General features: G+C 40.8%; 1 protein-coding gene across 1 annotated transcript in view; it reads left to right on the forward strand.

Moving 5' to 3' along the window:
* FOXP1 (forkhead box P1) overlaps positions 1–14598 on the forward strand; it is a 376461-nt gene that overhangs the window by 149244 nt on the left and 212619 nt on the right. Inside the window, exon 3 of the mRNA XM_041425693.1 lies at positions 9771–9836. The gene's annotated coding sequence lies outside the window, so the exon portion shown is untranslated. The remainder of the gene's footprint in view (positions 1–9770; positions 9837–14598) is intronic.

The following is a 14598-nucleotide window of genomic DNA, read 5'->3' on the forward strand; positions in this document are numbered from 1 at the left end:
TCCACACAAAGCCGAGCCCCGTGTTTTGCCCGCTTGGGGAGCAGCAACTTTGGGCCCATTTTTTAGAACCGGTACTTGATGTGTAAATGGGGATGGGAAGCTCTGAGCCCATTGAAATCTCTGAGTAGTCCAGTCACAAGTCTGAGACCAGAGCAACTTACTCCTCATAATGCTGCCATTGTGCTCATCCAATCTGATCAGTTCTGGAAATGTTTTAGTAAGTCTATCTTACAACACTATAAGAAGATAATCAGCTGCCTTAGAAGGTCCCCATCTGGAGTATAGAGTTCTTTTACTGAAAGATGTTTTGCCTTTCCGAGATAGCTCTCGCATTTCATCATCTGTTGTGCAGAGATGAAGTGCATATGAAAAGTCAGTGACTCTGAATCCATCTGTTGTTATTATTTTCCACTGATAATTGGCTTGAACAATGAAATGTCTGTGTCTGTAGCCTTTGAAACTGTACACCCTGTTTATTTTCTGGAGGTCTTGCTCCGCTCTCCCCCCTCCTTTTTTTTTTTGTTTTTTTTTCCCTTTTTTTTGGGTTTATTTTATTTTGGGGTTTTTTTTTTTTTTTTGTTTCATTTTTCTCTCAAGCTCATAACTAGTTGAGCTTGTATGACGATGACATCTTTGACTCTGTGCATCGGTATGTGTCACTCACCATCTAAAGCTTGCTTGCCAATTTTTGTCAGGGTCCTTGTCTCTGCTGTGTGAGTGTAGAGCAGGCTTACAGCAGGAAGACTGGCAGATCCAGAGTTCATAGATATCTTACCTGAAATGTAGTATTTATATCACTTTCTCTATTAAAATATTAATTTAGAGACCAGTATCTAATACCTATGGAATTAGATACTACCTGTAATTGTGTAATATATTCAGTTGCATCCAGTTTTGCACAATGCAGGGTATTAATATTGGATTCCACTAACAGCAGTTCCATTAGCTTGCTCAACCAGTATGAGATATATATGAGCAGGGAGGCATAACTACCAGCCAGAACTGCCAAAACAGTCATTAGAAGCTCCATTGGGATGGACAAAGGCTTTTACACAGTGATATACTGATTAAATTTTGTTCTATGGTTTATTTGCATCAAGGTTAGATCGGTATCGTCTATGTGAAAGTATTATCTGACGCCTTATTTGGAAGGTCATTTCAATGCAAAAATGGTGAACGACGCAGAGGCTCTAAAATTTCTCATGGGATTCTTTCTTGGAGGATTTTTCTCCTGTTAGGCTTGACTAGCTCACGTTATCAATGTTTCTGTGCTTTAACCTGGTGAGTTTATCCAAGGAGGTGTAAAAACTCCCTCCATACTGTACAAGTGCTCAGTGGAACTGAACATGCTTGATGCCTATTAAAACTGTGAGTTATATCCAGTGTCCTTTGAAATAATCTGTGACACATGCTTGAGAATCCAGTAAATGTGTGTTGCATCTTGAAAGGCTGAATTTTCCTGTGCCTGCCTGTGTGTAAGTGCTCTTTCAGAATGAAATTTCGGGGCCGGACGCAGTCGTGCCGTCCATGTTACGCCATAGTCTGGAGCACCAGAGAGTAAGGCAGAGGAGTATAATCTTATTTGTGTTTCAATGGCAATCATTTAATACTGCAAGTTATTAAAAAATAATTAAATTACCAAAACCAACATGTAGCTAGGACTTACAATAAAAGGTCAATGTGATTTGACTCCTTAAGTTAGGAAGGGACACTGGTGAATTCCAATTGCTTTAAAATCGTGCTGCTTCATTCTATTTCTGAACTGGAAGGATAAATGAGACTGAAAAATAATTTATTTCTCTAGAAGGAAGAGTAAATCACAGTATGTAATTATGTATATTCAATTATAATAATAAATGTTTAGATATGTTTGGTGGTTATCGCAGTCTCTAATTTAGTTGTTTTTTGAAGTAAATATAGTTTGGAGGGCTTGTTTCATGACATCAATATTTTGAAAATAAGGTTTTTAAGGAACACTTCAGAAGTTTCTTTCCTTTTCCCAAATAAACTAGTAAATAGGTGTGTATTATGTGGTGATTCATAACAGCTAAAATAGGTCTGTGTCTGGAATGTCTTTTATATAGTAAACAAAACAGGGACAGTAAGAGCAAATGCAGATTTAATCTGTCAACCAAAAGTCTCTGTATTAATTTAAAATCCTTGTTAAAGGCCAGGAATGTATTGGATTTCAGTACAGTTAATGAAAATTAATTTTACAGGTGGTGTTTGGTTGTGTTTCTTCTGCTGTGGTGAGATGGGTGGCTGAGCCAAAGTGGGCACAGCACACGATTCAGCTCTGTGCCAGAGCAAGGCTTACATTAGGAATGAGCTTTTGGCGAGGAGTTGTTGGTGCTGTTGTTATTTACTATAAGAGGAGCAGAGCGTTTAGCGCTAGGATTTGATTTGATTTTGCAGCTCCTATCCCCTTAAACAAGCTGTGTAGCTTGTCAGAGATCAGGACAGGTAGAATGCACAGCAGGCGTCTGATTTGAGCCAGTTACTCATTTGCTGAGTGTTTGTGTTTATGCAAAGGGGCCTCTTCCTGCATATTTAATCTAGAGTAAGGCAGTGGCTTTTGTTGTGTTTAGACCACATACCTTCAGTCCTTCCTTACACTGCAGCCAGTGTTGAAGCACAGAAAGGCTTGATAGTCAAAAGTGCTTTAGTGTTTTCAAACTCTCAACTTTCTGCAGTTGGTTGGGAATGTACAGCTCTAAGCCTTTTTCTTCCTCATTAATGGGTAAGTTTGCACTCGGTACAATAAGATACTTTTTTACTGTTCCATTTTATAAATGCACAAAATATTTGTTTGTTTGTAGTTGTCCAAACCTCCTTGAGCAAAACTGGTCTGCTGAGGGAGTTTGTTGCACGGAATTAGATAAAGAATACAGGTGTTTCTGACATATACTTCTGAATTAAGTATTAAATGCCATATTGCAATAGGCAGGTATTTGCGGGGTGGGGAAGGGGGGGGGGATGAGTTTGGTGTTATTATTCTTTGTACTAACAAATCCTGTTTTGTAACTGTCCTGAAGATAATGCTTCCATTGTTAGCTAAAAGCTTTCAAACAGCAGTGAGCAACGCAGAACTGCAAAAGAAGCAGCAAAAAAAAAAAAAAAAAAAAAGGGGGGGGGGGGGGGGGGGAAAAAAAAAAAAAAAAGCAACCCTCTGGTCTTTATTGTTTCCTTTGCAAGGGTCCTCACTCGAATGTCTGCGCTGTAATAGGGAGGTTTTTCTTATGTGGAAATTGAATCGTCTCTTCATTGATATTAATAGCACACTAGAGATGTTAGCCATGATGCAGAGTACCAGAGCTGTGGAGTAGGAAACCTGATATTGCAGGGGGAAAAAAAATGACAGTCCTATTGCTCCTCAGTGTGGGAGACATCCCTCCCCGAGAGCAGAGTTTGCATAATGGCATCCTGCCTCAACTATTTACTTATAGGTATTTTAATCTCGGGCTCTTTCTTTTAGTACAGGCGTAATTACTGCCGCTCGCTCCTGCACTTATTAACTGCGCAGCTCGGTTTCTGATTCCGTCTGGACAAATTAGTTTTAAAAATGACTTTGGAGAGAATCCGTGCGGTGTGCCTGCACAATGTACACAGTGTATACGTAATGTGTGCTGCGTTGGGAGAGCGTCGGGGTCCGACGGGAGGGAATTGGCATCAAAAATTAAAGAAAAGACGACAAAGGGCACGTCTTGGAGGCTGAGGGTTGAAGCACAGACAGCGCTTGGAGAAATGTGGAAAATGTGCGGCGAGGCCAGAAGTAGTAGTTTTGGTTCCCAATTAACTATTTCCTTCGTTTGAGTAACTCCTCTCAAACAGAAGAGTGTGCTGTTCCACCACATGTTGGAAAGTGTGAGAATCTGAATAAAATTTCATCAACCTTATTAAAATATGTAGGGACTTTGGTCTTCTTGGGTACGAATCAGCCTACAGACTCGGAGGCATTTATTAACAATAAGACTGCTGAGGTTTTTTTAATAACAAAATTACAAATACCGTGTCTAATTGTAAGTGTATTACTTTTATGCACCAGTTAAAAAAAAAAAACAAAAAAACTTTTTATGAGGAAAAGTACCTCAGTCAAAGCACCTCGTGTGATTAGTGCTATTGTATTCTTAAATTTTGATTGATAGAGATAATAGTTTTCACTTAAAAATACAGACAGGTACTTTAACTTTCCATGACAATAGCTATTTGCATTTCTTTTATCTTTTTGTTTAACATTTGTGGGGGTTGGGACGGATTTGATTATTAACTCTTATTGCACAGCGAGGTAAATGCTAAAACAAAGCTTTTGTTAAAGCTTCAAAAGGTAAAACAGCAAATATTGTTTTTAGGCTTCAATATTTAAAGGCTGTTAAAGGATACCTCGAAAATATTTTCACATGACCACGACCAGGAGTGTCACTCGCCTCCCCGGGAAGGGACGGGACAGGCCGGGCGGGGGGGGGGGGGCTGTGGCGGGGAAGTGTCCCCGAGCAGCGGCGGGGTCACGGCACGGGCTGGGGGGCGATGTGTCCCCTTGCCCCTGTTTGTGTGTGCGGGAAGTGGCGCTGGGGACAGCGCCAGCCCTGCCCGAGGCCCCGCGGTGGTGCCGGCCGGGCAGCGGCGGGGCCGGCCCCGGTGCCCGCGGCCGCGGCCGTGCCGCCGCTGGGCACGGGCATCCCCCGCCTGCTGCCAGCCGGAGAGGTCAAGTTTCAGGAGGAGAGTTGTAGCACGGGCAGAAAATGGTTAAGGCTGGTACTAAGGCACGGGGAGTTATTTTAAGAAACGGGGAAGATCTGGCGATAGGAGCCAGGCGGCGGCGTTTGATGGCTGGCTCTGGCTCCGGGAGATGGTGGCCCCTGGCTCGGGGAGGTGGGATCTGGCCGAGGGAGAGGGGGTCTGCCTCGGGGATGGCCTCTCCTCACCTGCCAGCCTGGGTGGCTCCCGGCAGCGCGTTCCCTTCACCTGGCATGGACTCGGTGAGGGCCGGCGCTGTCACTCACGAGAGGCAAACAAGCAATCCATCAGTCAGAGATGCAGGAGTGAGCGATCGCGGTGCAGATCCCGTGTTGGAAGCGAGCTGTTCCCAACTTGCCTGCGAGCTGCACCCGTGTGTTCCCTGTAAGAGCTGTTAAAAAGCGGGGGAGGAACGGATCGTGATTAGTTTTGTAGATTTGGCTTACGCCGAGTTTTTCTTTTCCAAGGTTACGGTGGACTTGAAAGGTAATATTAATTTGAAAGAGCGAATGTGCTGTGCATAGCTTTGTCCTCGTGCTGTTATTTATTTTTATTTTATTTTATTTCTGTTTGGAATAAATAATAAGCACCAGCCAGAGATTCTGAACAGCCTGCTAATGACTGAAAAGAAAAATACAGTATGATTTGCTCCCTCCTTCCACTGAGAAGCAGCAAGGTAGTGAGCATTGATATCCCTGTGTTTTGGCCTGTACCAAATCCACTTCCCCCTCTTCAAAGAGAGGTTGAAGAAGTGCACTTAGTCTCTCACAGTTTCACTGTTCACCTGCATTTCACTTTCTGATGAGTTGGTAAGGACTCCGGCTATAGAAAATCTCCTGTGCCATGCCTCCTGAGATTTACATATGTTACACAATAAAAAGTGGCCACCTTGACAGTGGTCAGGAAAAAAAAATCTCCTAGATTATTTGAAGTATTTAGTTTAATATATAATTTTTTTCAGGTTGCTAGGTAGCTCTTTAAAAATAAAATAGGTACAACAAAACTGAAGAGACAACTACTGACCATCCTCAGAACAGTTCTACACATGATTTGTGTTAGTGCAAGTAACCCAGTTGGTGTGCTGGGTGAGGAAATAACCTGTGTGCAGGACTGGCCCACGAGTCTGCCTGGTACCAGATGTTTTCTCCACAATCAGCATACATTCTGTATTTTCAGAACCAGCAAAATATCAAAGAAAAATATTTTTGTTTTTCTCTTGCAAAATTGCAAGATATTTTGATAAAATCACAGACTGCGTCTTTTCCTGCATAGGACAAGAAAATAATGATTATAAGAATAGGACATATTATAAGTAGTACATATGTTCATATTTCAGCCTGTGTGCGGTTGACTCAGGGACTTTTGAGGGGAAAGAACAGCTGTATTAGGTGGTTACAGTTCACTTTATTTAGAAGAAATTACTGCACAGAAGTGCTTATTTTGGTGATCAGGTTTTGGTATTTTAAAGCTTTCAGGAAGCTTTTTAGTAAATATTTTAATCAGACACATTAAATACATTTCAGCTGGTCTTATATAAGAAAAATAAATCAAAATATAATTTCAAAACCAGTTTTTTTCTTGTGCTGTCAGGTGCATGTGTCTGTTTTACCTTTATTTTTTAAAAAGTGTGCTTTCTAGGTAGTGAAGGGGAGATTCCTTTGCTGCGTTAGGTTTCCTGTAATATATTGTAGGCTTTTTGAGGGCTGGGACGCTGACAAAAAATGTACATGCGTAATTCTGAGCAAAGGAGCAGCTCAACTGGTGTTCTACTTTCCTGTGTAAAATTACTCAGAGCCAGTTTGTGTGGGATCAAGGTCCTTGTTAATCTATTTTTGGCTATACCCAAGGCTGTTCTCATTTAGATATTAGTAAAAAATGTTAGAGTTTTAAGTAGACTTTCATTCTGCAATGGTCTCTGTTTCTGAGTATTCTCTGTATTATTGGTTAAATTTGGCTTTGCAGTGATCCCTTGGAGTTAGGCCTCCATCCTGCACATCCATTCCCTGGAATGACCTCACTGCCCTGGAGGAGGAGATCACTAAATCAAATAAATGTTGTGGGATCAGAAGAGTTACAAGGTCCTGCCCAACAGGAGTTGTAATGTCAAAGCTTCTGATCTTTGCCTGGTCCCTTGGTACCGGGGGAATAGGTAGGACCTGATCCAGGACAAGGGTGGGCATTTCTGTTGGAAAAGGTTAAGGCGCTAGCTCAGGCTGAGATTGTTTTTGTCTTTCCAAAATCCTGCCCAAAACACTGTTTCAAAAAGTATCTTTATATCCAGGGATTTCAAACTCTGTTCCAATTACCTATCTTGCTAGTGGGTAAACTGAGGCACATGGTGAACAAAGCTGACATTTTCAGGAATATCTGGTAAAATTTGTTCAGAGCAGAGTTTTGTGTGGACTCTTCCTCGTGTATGGCATCAGTTGAGCCTTGGAAGTGGCGTTGAGGGTGATTTGAGACCTTCTCTGCCCATCAGGCAGCAGGACCACTGCTGCTTGCTTGCAAAGTGGATTTTTGTGGTTTGGTTTCTATTTTAATCATCATCTTGGGGGGAAAATATGACTGTAGCGAAATGTCTTGCTTTGGTAGGATGGGATTTTTTCTTTGTTTGCTCCACACACACACTTACAGTGTTGATGGTACTTTGTGTTTATCTTAAAGACAGCATGATGGAAGGAATGTGTGTTGCCTACATCAATTCGCTCACCCATATAAACAGTTTCAGGAGGAAAGTCTGTATTTGTGTTTCTACGTTTTGAGATACTCAACTTTTAGACTATTAATGAGAAATTTTCACAGGTGGGAACAGCTGTTTCTGCTGTTCATTATAACTTTAATGGTGCATTTTCCATATTTTTGAAAGCCAGGTAACATATAGTAGGAGTTTGATAACCAGAAATTAAAGCAGTCTGGATTTCAATCAGGGAATAATTTGTGAGGAGAGCTGACTCCTCCTCAGCCCCCTGTAGACCCTGTTGGTCTCCCACCAGCTGATTGTTGAGCCGGATTTCCTTGGAGTGTGGTTCATGCAAGACAAATGTGTTTAGAAAATGATACCTGCCTTTTTCAGCACTGCCCAAAGGGATACTGAATGCACATTTTATGCAAACATTTAATTTTCAGCAGCTTCCTTAAAAAGTACATTTTAAGATGGTTCATTTGCTATCGTGAAGACTCGGGGTAGAAATGAAGTCTGCTTGCCAAAATACTGCCAAAATAAGGATCTGACTGCCAAATACCCAGAAAATTTATAAAACAGATAAATATGAAAAGAGGTTTAAAGTGTCAAACCCAAGATAACCCCTGCAGCAAAGCAGGATAAAAGCCTTTATTGTTGCTAATCTAAGAGCACATCACATGTCGGAGGTCATGTATTTTACATAAAAGATGTATTGTTTTACATACTCTCAGGAAGGTGAGCCCTGACCTATTATGATGGAGTAGTGTTATGTCCTTTACAGTGCAGAATCAGGAATTTCTTATATGTGTACCTCAGCAAGGAACACAGGGCTTCCTATACAGCGAACATGTTCAAATTTTGGCCCCCAATGTTCTGGTACTGCATTACAAGAACTGTGAAGAGCTTCTCACTCAAAACATAAAAAATAAAAATGAAATAAAGTGCCAGTGAGCAACAGATAAAACCAATATTGATTTCATATCAAGGTAACCTTTTTTCTCCCAGCTAAAAAAATCAGGCTTCAATGGAAAAGAAATAATGCCTCATTCTCATTGTGAAAACATTTTTCCTTCCAAAATAAATGGTGAATGAGTTCATATTCTTTTGAGTGAACTTAGTGAAGATTCTGATTTTTTCCCCAGAGGTTGGTATTTTACTGCTCCCGTAAAAAGCTTCACCTAGTGATGTAAATAGCACAGCTTACCATTTGGTAAGTTTCACAAACACCCCCAAAACTCCACATCACTGTGTGAATTTTATGAAATGGAGTTTCACGTAGCTCTGTCTTACACATCCACATGTCACTGACTTTCCGTTTCGTATGAAGACATCAGTGTCACCAAATTATCACATATTTCTTTGTGTCTGTATTACATGGTACTATCTCCCCTGCAGCAGAAGATCAACATTTCAGTGAAATTATGTTATAATTTTACTCTGTTAAGGTATTTGGTCAATTGATGTGGAATTAATTCTGAATGCTGTTAGTGGTTTGAGTTAGTAACTTGATCTAAATTAATAAACAAATGTTTTTCTTTTCTCTTGTACCATATGTTGATCCCAATTACATGAACAGAAAGTGGCAGATTGTCATGTTTCTTAAAAGATTACATACTCTTTTGCATAAGAGAGAGTACACAAGATGCAGTAATATACAGGGTAAAAAAAACCTACACGTGCTGTTTTCTCCCTCCTACTTTTTATAAAGATGCACTTTAATTATTCCTCCTTTTAATACCCACTGCTCTCACCACCTTGGCGTGCTCTTGGTAATGCTTAATGAGAAGATATCCCAAGACAGTAAACAACTTTCTGAATTAGGAAGATGTAGCTAGTTCTAAAATCTCATCTAGGACTGTGTCTCTATGGAAAAGGATAGAAAAAAGAAAGGATCCAGAAGATAAAATAGCAGTGGTTGCAAATGGTCTTAAAAATGCCTTAAATAAGGAGAATCCATGCAGACAATAGTCAGATTTCTGAAACAAAGAACTGAACTAATTTATTATTCAAACTGAAAATAGATTGATAGACATCAAGATTAAGAAAGTTTATGTTAGAGAACAAAGATGTCTCATCACCATGGGGTTTTTTGCTTCTCTTTTTCTTCTCCCAAAGACCAAGTTGTTTGTGCTGAACTGAAGAACCTCACACTAGCTGGTACTGATAAGCAGCAGTCCTGTGACTTGATTGTTTTTATTAACTCTCTCTGAAAGTCATTCACCATTAAACACGATTAGATTCATTTGTTGCTTTATTTATGTTTGTACTTGCAAATGTGGTGCCAATGAAAATGCTTTGGGTGTTGCTGCTGACACTGACCCAGAGTCACGTGTGTTACCTCCTTTCTCTGCAGGGTAAGAAGAGTGACCTTTTTGGGTGGCTGTAACTGAAGATTGCTTTACAGGAGCAACTGAAGAAGGTAAATGCAAACATACTGTCTTTCACACTATTTTTGAAGTATGTCTGAACAAAGAATTTGATCCTGTGAACCCCAGGACCGTACCTTAGCTGCACTAGTAAAGGCTTTTTTGGCAACACGGATAAAGTTTGCAGCATTGGGCTTGGAGCTTTTGGAGTAAATGCTGTGCCTTAAAAATCCATGTTTTGCCTGCGAAGCCACTGGTTTAGGTGTTCAGTTGCATTTGAGGAGCAAGGCCAAAAAGATGCACTTTTTGGCTTTCAGCCATGTTCCAAGAAGGCTGCTTGGTAACTGGGCAGAGCCTGTGTGGGAATGGGAAGACCCTGCTCTGGCTGGTCTTTGTGGCAGCTCCATGGTCCATTGCTGCTGGGCTGGGAGATGCAGTGGCACAGCCTGTGGCAAGGTCCCCTTACTGAGGCAGATCCCTGGGGAGTGGTCAAGTCAGCTTCAGTGCTGCTTCATCCCAGGCTGAGACGCTCCTGGGTTTCCAGCAGCACATCGAGCAGAGCAGGAGAGCAAAATTTAGCTGTTAATTTGATTGCTTATTATCACTGCAAAAGTTAAAACAGATGCTTTTTAGTCTTTGGAACACAGCAAAAAGGAAAGAAATATCACTCTCTGCAAAATGATTTTTATTTAAAGCAGCGTGAAAGTCCTTTGCTTCTAAATTAACTCCTTGCCTCTCTTCTGGTCCAAAGTTTCAAGTTGGGAAGGAATATTAACATCACAAAAGTGGTGATTCACAAAATTAACTTGCAGAGGAGAAGAGTAACGCAGATCAGTGTTTGGTACTGAAGGGTGTCATCTGACTGAGGTTCATATGGCTGCTTTATAATCACCTTCTTTCAGAAATTAATAGTCGGTTAAGCACCATAGCAACAAGCAACACTGATGTAAGCGCTGAGCAGTGGCTGCTGTTCACTGTGATGTCAGTGCTCGTTAGTGCTGTTCTCTTGACCTTGTTTGAATATAAAATGGTGATTTCATTTAAACTTAGAATTTTACAGAATGACTAAATGCATTGGAGTGAATTAAAGCTATTTTTATTTTAAATTTTATTAAAATGTACTTGAACGGGGAAAAAATGTCCCTGTTCTCTTCTGTTTTAAATTAAAATAGATCTGAGGACGATCTGGGATTTTTTTTTCAGTTCTTTGTTGCCAAAAATATCTATTTAGTTAGGATGAAATTCATGAAGTTCAAGTGAATATTGCTATCCTTGGCCATGCCAGTGGTGTATGTCAGCTGTATGATATATCCCTCTCTTCAAGATTTGAATCTTACTGGTTTGTTTTTTTATGGTGGAGCCCATGAAGTATTAGATGTATTTCAGCTACTGGAGAAGAAGCAGATCCTGCAGTTTAAGGAGCTAGTGCTTCCTTGCTCTGCAGCGTTGTTCCTCCTTTGAGTTTTTGTGAAGGGAAGAATTTCAAGTTCCAAGTGCATCAGAGGGCCTTGTAATTAATGGGTCTCTTGTTCCTGGTTCATGAGTGGCTGTATCCTGTGTGACCCAGGACGATTTGGAATTTTGGTGGTGTTAAATGCAGGACTCTACCTTTAGACTCCCTGAACCTTGTAGGCTGTGTCTCCAAAAGCAGATCTGTTTTGTACTACTACCATCAGTGCACCACTCAGGCACACATCCCCCCTGTCACTCATCTTTCAGCAGAAGGCAGTTTGGGTGATTCACTGGAAAAGACCATTAGATTTTTCAGCCTGATCTCCTGTGTATCATAGGTTATTGATTCTCACTCCTGAGCACAGCTGGTAAGCAGAGTTCAGCCAAACTCTTTCCTAGAAGCTGATCCAGGCTCAGGGGGAAGACAGTGAACACTGGAGAAGCATGGGACAACCATGGTGTGTGCAGGTGGATCTGTGTTCAAGGATATGCTGTCAAACTGTTCAACAAAATTTAAAACTTAATGGAAAACAAGCTGTTCAACGTGTCCTTAACATCAGGATTGTTTCTCAAAGAAGGTTTGGCTCTGTCCTGCTTCTACTGCAGTGAGGGGTGCAGTTTTCAACAAAAACCTATTTATTGCAGGATCGGTCTGTAGTCTTGCAACATATTTCATAAAAAAAAAAAAAAAAAAGCCGTAATGAATGATATGTGGTCCAAGAAACTGGATGTCAAATTTAAACTGGACGAGAATTGAAACCGCTGAGATAATAAACCATGAGAATAGGAGATAGTAATGGAAATAGTGATAGAGTCCTAATTAGAGCAGTGCCACTGAAACAGGGAAGGTTAAGGGTTTGGTTGATTGAGTTTGAGCTCAATTGCTTGATAGCTTAATTTCAGGTGAAATCCCATCTCCTGAGTTAGCGGTTAAGCCGCCCAGAGCAGTTGCAGAGCAGGACTCTACTCCTTGAGGAGCAGCCGCGTGGCCCCGGGCGTCCCAGCCCTGCGCGCGAGCCTGGCCTCGGGCATGCGGGGTGGGAGCAGCTCAGAGCTGGCAAAATAGATTTTTATTCTGCGTGGTTTGTTTGCTTTCTTTTTTTTTTTTTTCTTTCGCTGTGAGCTCCAAGGAGCTCTGAACAGAAGCACAAATAGCAGAAGAGATACAGCAAGGGTCTTTGATGGTTAAACCTTCAGAATTAAGATGTTTACATTCTCCTTTATTTAGCACTGTTAGGCATAATGCCTAATTATATGCCAGTTTTTCCTCACAGTAAGAATTAGAAATGTTTGATTTGGGGAGAAGGGAGAGGAAATGTATTTTTACAGAATTATGGGCAATAGTGTTAGTTTTCTAGGAGCAGTCATTTGTTTAAATGTAGTAAAAGCATTTTCAATAATCAAACAGCATTCAGTGAGCATTGTAAATCAGGGATAGCTTGCATGCTGAAAATTGGAAAAGTACAAAACATACTACTAAAATTGTACATTATTGATAACAAAAGGCACGTGTAGACTTTTAAGATAGCAAAGATAGAATTCTTTAGAAAACCTTTAACAGCAAAAAAACCAACACAAAGGATTTAGCAAAGTTGCACTTAGTTTAAAATTTCAAATCTTAATGCTTGTCAGAGTTAAATGCTGATTAAATATTGATAATAAACCAGAAGCTGCCTGCTTAAACTCAGAGCTGAATGAGATGATCAACAGATAAATCTGTGGTTTTGACCTATAACTTTCTTATACAGGTATGTTTTCTCCTCCCTTCCCTTCAAGCCAGGAGAAAGGTCAGAAGGACTTTTTCTCCTAAGCTCAGTACTAAAAATGGTTTGTGTAGTTGGTGTATGTGGGGAAAAAAGTGGACCAAAAAAATTACTTTTTTCCAAGTTCATTTTATCAGGAAGAGAAATGGTTCTCAAACCAGGTTGTCAAGTCACTGTGCCATGTCTTTGCTGGCCATTGCAGGCAGAAGTCAAAACTCTGAAACAAACTCTTTCAGACACATTTCTGCTTATGAAAGGCTCAGCAGTGCGTGCAGTTTCTCCCCAGCACTCTTCCTTGCTGGTGACTTCCAGAAGATGTGCTGGTGATGTCCTCAGTCCTGTTTTATGTACTGGCTTGGGTGGCAGGAGTGTTTGCACATCAGGCAGTGGGAAGTTGATAGGATGATGTTTTCCTTAGTGGATCTGGCGCCTTGACTCTTCCTGCTTTTGACCTAAAGGTCTTAAAGCATATTAGTGAGCAGAAACAGCTCCTGTCCCTAGAACATGGCGTGTGCAGCAACTTCTAAATATGGGTCCTGAGTATGGACTGGGGTTCAGTCACAAGGAGTTCTGTGACAGAGCAGACAACCTGGTTCTTGGGCATGTTCTCCAGTGTTTTCTCTGCAGTGTGCCCAACTTACACAGAGCTGTACTGGAAGCGTTTTGCATGAGTGCTTGTGTCACCCTCAGCAGTAAAGATAAACCTCATTGATGCCAGCTGCTCCCTTGCTGCTGGGGTGGTAGTCCTATAGCTGGAGTGATCAGTGTCTGTCAGGCCTCATCTAAAACTGGATTTATTTACTTTTGGATTATTGGGAGAACTTGTAATATCTTAATTGTTAAGAACTTTGTGTTACTGGAAGGTCCTTTCCTTAAGGTTCAAAGATAAAGTGTGGTGCAAAGTACCACATTTTCTATTCATTAGTAACAGAAATTACAACATTACCTGCATGTTTTGGGGTAAACCCTAAAAACTCTGTGTGGGGGTCATTGGAAGCACAAAGTATTTGAAGACCTTACCTGTTTGAATGAAAAGTTCAGTCCAGACACGTTTGAAACTGTAACTTTTCTGAAGCAAGCGGGTCAAGAAGATGTAGCAATTAGATGAAGACATTTTGGGATAATTTAAGAAGTATCTGAGCAAATCTCATTAACATGGCCCACTAGCTTGTTGTATTGAAGACTTCAAAGATCTGTCAGAGGAGTTCTTTCTGTGCTATTGTCTGCCAGCATTAGTAATCTCGAGAGAACGTTTCTTTTGTTTTCTTTTGGCCCATTTAGCTTTTCTTCTCTTTCTTCTTCTTAATATTCCTTAATATCTTGTAAATCTTCAAGTGGGTTGATAGAAAAATAAGTTTCTCTGCTTTAAGATAGTCAGTAGCAGGTTTTGATCCTTCTATCTGATGCTTTTGGACCAAATCTTTCTGGTCTTCATGAAGACTGCTAAAGTGAACAGGACTTGGCCAGTATTTTGCATAATCCCACGGGGTTTCTCCTGTTAATACAATCACCCATTCTAAATCCCTGAAGAACATGGAGCACAAGGTTGAGAGGTTCATGCACACCTCCAAATTAGCCTCATCTGCGCCCAGAGATCAGA

This window comes from Onychostruthus taczanowskii, unplaced genomic scaffold (genome assembly GCF_017590055.1).
Source record: "Onychostruthus taczanowskii isolate IOZ18803 unplaced genomic scaffold, ASM1759005v1 scaffold9, whole genome shotgun sequence".
In the NCBI taxonomy this organism is placed as follows: Eukaryota; Metazoa; Chordata; class Aves; order Passeriformes; family Passeridae; genus Onychostruthus; species Onychostruthus taczanowskii.